The 7599-nt window shown below is 39.8% G+C and overlaps 1 protein-coding gene across 1 annotated transcript in view; it reads left to right on the top strand.

Moving 5' to 3' along the window:
- mafa (MAF bZIP transcription factor a) overlaps positions 1 to 7599 on the top strand; it is a 109218-nt gene that overhangs the window by 45423 nt on the left and 56196 nt on the right. The window lies entirely within an intron of this gene.

Below are 7599 nucleotides of genomic sequence, written 5' to 3'. Positions count from 1 at the left end.
AGAAGACAAAGTGTTCGTGTGCGTATGATCCGCAGCCACATTTACTGCTGAAGTGCATGTTCAAGGCTGTTGCCAAGGCCATTTGATTTGCAGCTATTTGGTCATAAAGCATTGTGTTTGGGGAAATTGGATTTTAAAAAAAAAAAAAAAAAAGAAAAAAACGGAAATGATTATCAGGGTGTTGTCCTGTGCCAGAATTTAGTAGGAAAAACATAGAAACTACTCCCAAAAAAAGTTCCAGGAACTTTTAGTTTTTCTTTAGCCAACATTTGTGACAGAATATAGGCTTGCCCTGTCAAAGTATTATTATTGTTATTATTTATTTATTTTTTTTTGTAAATGGAAATTTTAACAATGTTGCCAGCATGCTAACAGTAGTTGTGCCAGCATATAGCAAGATAGCACACTGGCTACAAAAAAATAAATAAGACCCAGTGATTAAGATTTTTCATTGCGCCCTGTGGTTGGGTTCAAATAACAGCTAACAGTTAGCATGCTAACACCATTCATGCTAACACAAAGCATCACGACGGGGGGAAAAAAAAATCACCAAGACACATTGATAAATCTTTTACAGGGTGCTCTATGGTCGGGTCAGTCATTATGATAATTTATGAAAAGCACTAAGTAAGGTCAATGTTTTACATCGTGCTCATACTATTTCAAAGGGGAATTGATAAATTACTGGCATGTTAATAGTTAGCATGCTAACAAACTGCTTTGGAACCTTATCATTCATTTGGAAGCATCCTGTGCCTCTGGATTGCGTACTAATATGGAATAGTCTAATGGGATTGTAAATTGCTTAGATGGAGTTGGTATGTTAACATATAGCATGATAACTACCTACATTGGACCTGTAACATTCATTTCTCAAGTGGTCTGACTCGCCTCACTTGAATACCATTTAAGTCACACAACCAGGGAAGATCATGAGGGTGCTGACCTCTACTCTTGCCAGAATTTAGAAGGAAATGTTACAAAAATTTCTAGGAGTTTTTAATTGCTTTTAGTACTCCTTGATATAAGCCGCTAGCTCTTATGAACACATAAGGGGACATTTGTGACAGACTACAGGCTTCCCCTGTAGACAAATATGAAAACAATGCTCACAATAACTAGCTCACTGGACTGGGTGCTACTGAAGCCTCAAATGCTTAAAAAGCCTACACAAATGCTGTTATGCTAACAGTTGTTGTTCGAGTGAATAGCAAGAGAGAAAGTGGAGTACAAAAAGTGCTGATACGTTTCTGAGGATTTGATGTCATATCATATTTGGAACCTTAATGTTCATTTGAGACCTCAATAGACTGAGATGTGCTAATATGCTAAAAAGAGGACTGAGGGTTGGTCAAATGCTAACGTAAATGTGCTCATATTTGGTATGCTAGCGCATAGCAAGACTCTATTCTTTGGGCTCAGATAGAAATGTTGGATTGTTTTGTTTTGTTCTGTACAAAATCCTACTAAATTCTGGCAATAGTGTGAAATGAGTGTTTGGCATGGCCTGTTGTAATGTATATGGAGCCGAAATGTAGACAAACTTAGTAATTCCCAATCAGGAAATTGTTCTCCACTCATGATGTGTAGGTGAACATGGCTGCTCGTGTTACCAAACATACATGGCTGCCTTGATGTAGCATCTCGAGGATGCTGCCCATTGGACAATCTGTCAATTCAAGATTAGAATTGTAGATTACGTTGTTGCATTTGAATTCTTACTGTGATGAGGCTGAAGCATTTTATTTCAAATGTGGACATTTAACAAAGAAGCAAGAACTAAATCAGTCAAATAAATGTTTTTTTTTAAATTATTTTATGTTTTAGCAGTTTCTTTGTCTATTTAATTTATTTTAATGAAAGGAGGACTGAATAAAAATGAAATCAGCAAATTTATAATCTAAAAATACTTGATTATTTATTTGGTAAAGTTTTTTATAAATAGAGAAGAAATTTAAAATTAAACTACTGAATTGAATTACCAAATGTATTTTAACTGACATATACTGTTTTAAAAAGGTAATAACGATATTGTTGAAACACATTTTAATGAATAATTTAGTTCATTAATTCAGGAAAATAACTTTTTAAAATAAAAATAACATTTTAAATTGAATCAATCCTACTACTAAACTGTAATAATAATACCTGAATGTAGTCTAATTTTGTAAATGAAACTTTCTCTTCTGCATCACACGCAGTCCCTTCATAGCCCTAGATTTTTGTGCTTTATTTATTTTCATATGAATAAAACATTGTTCTTGTTAGTCAATGACATTCATTGCCGCTTCTCGCCATCTCAGGGCGCCTTTTCTTGTTTGTTGTTTGTTTGTTTTTTTTTCAAAAATGTAACGAGGACATTTTGTAAATTAGTGTCAGTGTGGAATTTGAATTGTTGTCAATGGACGTGTTTTTATGGAAATGTTTTTAAAAGTCTCTCTCACACCGGTGGGAGTTCATGTCACGCCATTAAAAGTTTACTCCTCGCTTCTGCTTGACCTGTGTTGCCCGGGTACTGATCACTTCCGCGTTCGCGTGCGTCCTTGGCGGCGCATGCGCAGTCACCGCCGCCGCGGCAAACTAAGAAGTCAACCGGTGAATCTAAAACGGGAACTGAAACACGCGTCCTCTGTTTCCGAACGCACGGATTTACTCCGTCATGGCGCGTCCTGGACCCTGTGGACTCTGTGCGCCACGACACGACTGCCCTGCGCGGCAAGAGGCATGCGCACCTGTTGTTGCTCCCACAAGAATTGCGTTGAACTGGATTTCCTCTGTCCCACGGAGACTTGGACAGGTACCGGTCGAGTCGAGTAGCCCTTCTTGGACTCCCCGAGGACTTCAGGCCGCGATGGAGTAACGGTGAGTACTTTTACAAAACAAGACTTTTTGAAATCTTCTTGCCGAAATCAGGCCCAAGTTTGATCATATCCTCCTCAAGGGGGATTTTAATATTCACGTGGGTTGTCCTGAAAAATCACTCGCAAAGGACTTATTGATTCCTTTAATTTTATGCAATATTTGACTAGCCCGACACATAAACAAGGACATACTTTAGACCTAGTTCTTGCTCACGGTCTACCGTTGTCAAACTTGAAAGTCTTGGACAATGTGATTTCCTGTAACATGGCAGTTTTCTTTTGATGTCATATTTACTTGGGCTGCGGTTAAATCTGCCGCTCCAGAGTGCGGCTGCCAGATTTTTAACCCTCTCACTGCCGGTAGGTTCTCTGAAGCATTTGATGAGCTTTGGGTCCCCTCTTCAATGACAGAGGAACTCACCTCTTGGTTCCACTCATCCCGCCGTGCTGTACTGGATTCGGTGACTCCATTAAAAAAACTGTGCAGTCCAAAGCTAGATGCGAGACTTATCTCGGTTGGCCCGATGGTCCAGTGGTTAGCACGTCGACCTCACAATGCAGAGGTCGTGGGTTCGATCCGGGCCCCCAGCCTTCCTGTGTGGAGCTTACATGTTCTCGCCATGGCTGCGTGGGTTTTCTCCGGGTACTTTGGTTTCCTCCCACATTCCAAAAACATGCATGGCGGGCTGATTGAACACTCTAAATTGTCCCTAGGTATGAGTGTGGATGCTTCTTTCTTTTCTGTGTGCCCTGCGATTGGCTGGCAACCGGTTCAGGGTGTCCCCCGCCAACTGCCCGAAGACAGCTAGGATAGGCTCCAGCAACCCCTGCGACCCTTGTGATCGAAAAATGGATGGAAAATTTAGGCTAACCACCGTTACAACCTGCGTGTACTATTTCCAAGTATTTTTTTTCTGTACTGAAACCCCTTCAGCCTATTTGCTCAGATTCTTCACCTCCAATAGATTGCTGCAGTTTTTCGTTGATGAGGTTTCTCCAAGTTGCCTTTTATTACAAAAAAAATGCGGAAAAGTGTTGCACATGCAGTTCAAATCTTTCTCAGATGAACCTCACGGAGATCTTCCAGTCAGGTTTAAAGATGATGCATAGCACAGAGTCAGCCCTGTTGATGAGTTTTTAATGACATCCTCCTGGCAAATGACAGTTGGAGACGATTATCAACATAAAAATGTGTGATTCCCAGTTTTGCTATTCAACGCGTTTCAATGAAGCCCAACAAACGGCTTACTTTCAGACTTGTGTATATATATATATATATATATATACACCCACTCTCTCTCTCTCTCTCTCTCTCTCTCTCTCTCTCTCTCTCTCTCTCAGAGAGAGAGCGAAAGAGCATATGTTTGAATCTTGAAAAAAATAAAAATAAATAAAAAATTACGTTCCACATGTTAAATGTGACATTCCAAAGCTAGGGGGTTTGACAAGCTATGTTTCGATGGAATATGTGTGTGCTTGAGGGAGTGAGTGTGGTTGAGTATTGCACTGAGAAAATGTGATTACACAAATGGACTATACAAGACAAAGACGTTGATATTATCATAATTAAAAGTGAACAGCACCATATGGCGAGGGAGAGGAAGCGCTCATAAACAATCAAACTGAAAGCCTCTCAGTGAACACAAGTACATGAAACCCTCATTTTTCAACCGCGACAAGTGTGAGGCTTTGATCATATGCCTTGAATTAGCGCAGCGCAGGTGTCATTGCTGGGTGGTTGGTTGTTTGGATGGGTATGTTCGTATTGAAAGATGTGGTGGGATGCTTTACTGTTGCTCTCTGAGTTCCATGGTCGGAACTGAAATATGCCCTGCGACCAGCGACAATAAAATAGCAGCTTGGAATTAATCGTGGTGCGCTGTTAACTAATGTTAAGCATTATTATTCAACGCACCATGTGCACGTCACCTTAAAAAGCCTTGCTGCACTCATAGATGCTCCTCTTGCATTCATGTTTTAATCTTCAGTGCAAACGCTGTCAACTCCGTTGCTCATTTTAATTTCCGAACACACTGACCGGATTAAGATCAAATGGTACCTTATATTCTGCTATCAATTTTGAAAAGGACAGAGGAGACTCTCCAGCAGGGCCAATAGTTAAATGTTGATCCTCTGGAATATTGCTTTAAAAGACATGATTGAGATGTTTCCAAAGCCCGCACCAAAAAACTGCGGCTATTTTATGCATCATTTACGTTTCACTGGATAGTACGCTTTGGATAATTGAAATCAGGCCCATGTCTGTACGGCTCAATAACCCTCTTTTCTCTCCTCCTATATAGGATGGTGCGAGTCTTGGACCGTCTACGGTGCTGCAGGTCCAGAAATAGTTGAGTCACATGGCTGCTCAGTGGGATCTGTTCCCCTGGCAGGAAGCTGTTATATGGTTACAGTTATTTCTGTTGTACGTCTGGGGATAGTTTTTACTGCGCTCCAGAGGATCAATATGTGTCATAAAAAGACTGCGTCACCCATCGCCCTCTCTAAGCAGATTGACCAGCCGACCTCATAAAACATCTTCATGGGAGGAATTAATGCTGAAATTGAACAATGAAACATGAAATGTTTTTCCAGTAAAACTACAATCTTGTACAGAACCACATGATGTTTTTCGAGATCTTAACTTACCACCATGTGCTACCTTTCCATTCAAATTCAAACAGGAAAGAATTTTGCTTGTCTGTGTACTTTTTCTGTCTCTTGCCGCGTTCATAGTTTGAGATTAACTCCCTACGGTATTCAACCATAAAGGATCCTTTTTCGATTGGTTCAGTTGTAAATACACCACATCCTAGTACACGAAAAGTTGACACTTTAATTTAAATTAATACAATTCAAATCAGGCTTTCATACTGCAGTTAATCAGATCTTCACAAATATATGCAGAACAAAAAATAAAGACTTAAAAAGAGGGAAAAAATTACTAAACATGTTTAGTGCTGCAAGAACAAAATAATTGCACATCCTCTAAAAACAATTCTCCGATTTGCTGACTATTTTCGTTAGCAATTTGTATTGTGACAAAACAATAATGTAGCTCTCTATGTCAAAGCTTTTTACATTGCTTGCCACCCCTTGGACAGAATATATGGAATAGCAAAGAAAAAGGGAACGGCTGGCGAGACTGTCACCAGTAGTTTGAATTTTATTTATATCCTCAATTTTCTTAATTCCGGCATGGTCGAGGTGATGATTTTACAGATTGTGCATCTGAGGTGACATCACGTCACACATGTGCAAGTAAGTCACAAGTCGTAACCTCAAATTGTACCCTGCCTACTGTCCGAAGACAGCCGGGATAGACTGTAGCACGGCACGGTAACTATCATGTCCGAAAAAAAATCTGTTATAGTGACAGGCCTAGTTGGAGCCCTCGACATGTTCATGCAGTACCCATAAAAATTAGATAGCAGGTCGATAGATAACGTACCTTTATAATCATTGATCCATTGGGCTTTTCAGCAAGGTTTGTTGACTCCAGATAAAATAAAATGAGCAGCCTCAGATTCAGGACCAAGTCTGGCTCTTCTTTGTGGCATTATCTTCACTTCGGTGTCTATTCATCAATCAGAAAACATCTACAATGGAAAGTGATAAAAAGTCAGTCGGACAAGCAAACACAAAAAAAAGTGGCACTAATTTTGGCTCAGACAGGACTAGAGACAAAGTAATCTTATTTTCTACCTCAGACATACAAAATTTCATTAAACATTTGCTGATCAGGCTAATAGATTAGCAAACCCTTTTTAAGGCAGATAACATTGTAACATTAAAATACAGTAACACAATATTGTCGACCAAATGTACCAACAAAGATAAACACTGATATAAATTCATTACAAACGTTCATTTATTTACTTAATTGGAACAGTGCACATTAATCAACCCAAGAATAAACAGTGTAAATGCAGCAGACTTAGCATAAATGCCCCACTTCATTAGGCTAGCTGTACTAACTAATCTCAATGAGCTGCAATCGAATAAAACAAATACTGCACTGAAATAAACTTTTGGCACCAAAGTCAAGTTCCACAGACTGAGCGGTGGGTGAAGATGTATAAACGTTTCCCAGAATCTTCCCTGCAGGTCAACATGTCTACATTACTTTTACTGGTAGCTAATTAGCATGCTAACACGCTAGCTAGCGAACTGTCTCATTGAATGACATTACCTTGGGTGGGCACTGTTAAATTTAACAACTTCTAGGTCCGGTAAGATAAACAAAAGTAATTGCTTACCAGGCAGTCAATCAGGTCGTGGTTGTTTCAGAGACTTGAATAGATAACTGACTGCAGGGCCGTCTTGGCTGCTGTTGTTTAGTGTGTGAGTGCTAATTGATGTGACTTATTAGGACATGGGCGGGGAAAACGTGTGAGTCAGAAGAGCTGCGCATTGACGTCACTGAAAGTGTGTTTAAAGTGTGTTAAAGTACCGAAGTTGGCCACTAGTTGTCAAAATAAAAAGTGAGTCAAAAATTAAACACACTTAAACACACAAGTTCTGAAATTTGTGCTGTTTCAGGACATCGCATATTTTTGGTGTGGGAGTATCCTCGTGAGCTCTAGAGTAGTGTAGACTGCGTGGAAAAATGAGGACGCGAAAAATGTCCTCATTTTTCCACAGGTCCTCATTTTGAAGGTGTGTTATCATGAAATTGTCCTGATATGTCATGAATACAAACGCACACACACACACACACACACACACACACACACAC

This window comes from Hippocampus comes, unplaced genomic scaffold, assembly GCF_001891065.2.
Source record: "Hippocampus comes isolate QL1 unplaced genomic scaffold, H_comes_QL1_v1.1 scaffold80, whole genome shotgun sequence".
NCBI classification, from domain to species: domain Eukaryota; kingdom Metazoa; phylum Chordata; class Actinopteri; order Syngnathiformes; family Syngnathidae; genus Hippocampus; species Hippocampus comes.
The sequence above is the reverse complement of the archived record's forward strand: the minus strand, read 5'-3'. Positions and strand labels throughout refer to the sequence as shown.